Source organism: Gavialis gangeticus, unplaced genomic scaffold (assembly GCF_001723915.1).
Source record: "Gavialis gangeticus isolate Ggan-Ray unplaced genomic scaffold, GavGan_comp1, whole genome shotgun sequence".
NCBI classification, from domain to species: Eukaryota; Metazoa; Chordata; order Crocodylia; family Gavialidae; genus Gavialis; species Gavialis gangeticus.
Window position 1 is genome coordinate 23091241 of NW_017729028.1, and position 958 is coordinate 23092198.

At 44.1% G+C, this 958-nt stretch overlaps 1 non-coding gene across 1 annotated transcript; it reads left to right on the top strand.

Annotated features, from left to right (window-relative positions):
• Positions 1 to 672: 672 nt before the first annotated feature.
• Positions 673 to 754, top strand: TRNAS-AGA. The gene has a single exon. It is a non-coding gene; the product is annotated as a tRNA-Ser (tRNA).
• Positions 755 to 958: the final 204 nt, after the last annotated feature.

The window sequence follows — 958 nt, forward strand, 5'->3', positions numbered from 1 at the left end:
CCTCTGAATGGGCCTTGAACATGATGTTGCCCCTGAACTCTTGCCTTGACATTTTTTTAATGCACTAGTGATGGCAGGAGACACTGCTTGGGGAAGCAAACTGGACTTTCTACTCAATCAAGAATCGTGTCTCTCTCTGTTAAAAGTGATAATTTTCTCTCATAGCACGAGCTAGGAAATAGGTGCTCCTCATTGCTGCAATTCTCTCCTCATCAAAATGTTCGTTTGACCCTAGCTCTGAAATACTTGTGATAAGACAGTGCCGTAACTGGAATGTGAATATTATGCCTGAACCCATTTAAATATTGCATAGGTTTTCCTATTACTACAAATGCATATTCTGTGGGCCAAATCCAAGATGCTCTTGCACATTTAGGGTCCTAAATCACCAAATACTATCCTAATCCATCTTGTGCAATAGCCATCAAGCTATTTAGGCATTTAAAGGGCTCTACTGAGACATTTACCTTCACTATTTTCTCTTGTGTTCATAACACTCTGTACTCAATCTTCAGTTGAAGAAAAAAATAAAGCAGTTAGACTATTTGAGGTGTCCTACCTGTCGTACTGAAGCTGGCCTCCTGGGCAACCTAGACAGAAAGAGTAAAAAGTCTGGAAAGAAAGCAAGTGTAACTTTTTGGCTCCATAAGTGGAATGCTTTGCATGGCAGATGTAGTTGTGGCCGAGTGGTTAAGGCGATGGACTAGAAATCCATTGGGGTCTCCCCGCGCAGGTTCGAATCCTGCCAACTACGCTTCTGCTTTTCACTTCCCCTCCATGTGGCATTGGTCAGACCGCAGTTGGAGTACTGCATCTTGTTTTGGGTGCTGCACTTCAAGAAGAATGTTGATAGACTCAAGAGGGTCTAGAGGAGGGCCGCTCGTATGGGTAGGGTTTTACAGAACAAGCCCTATGAGGAGAGACGGAGGGACCTGGACCTCTTTAGCCTCTGCAAGAG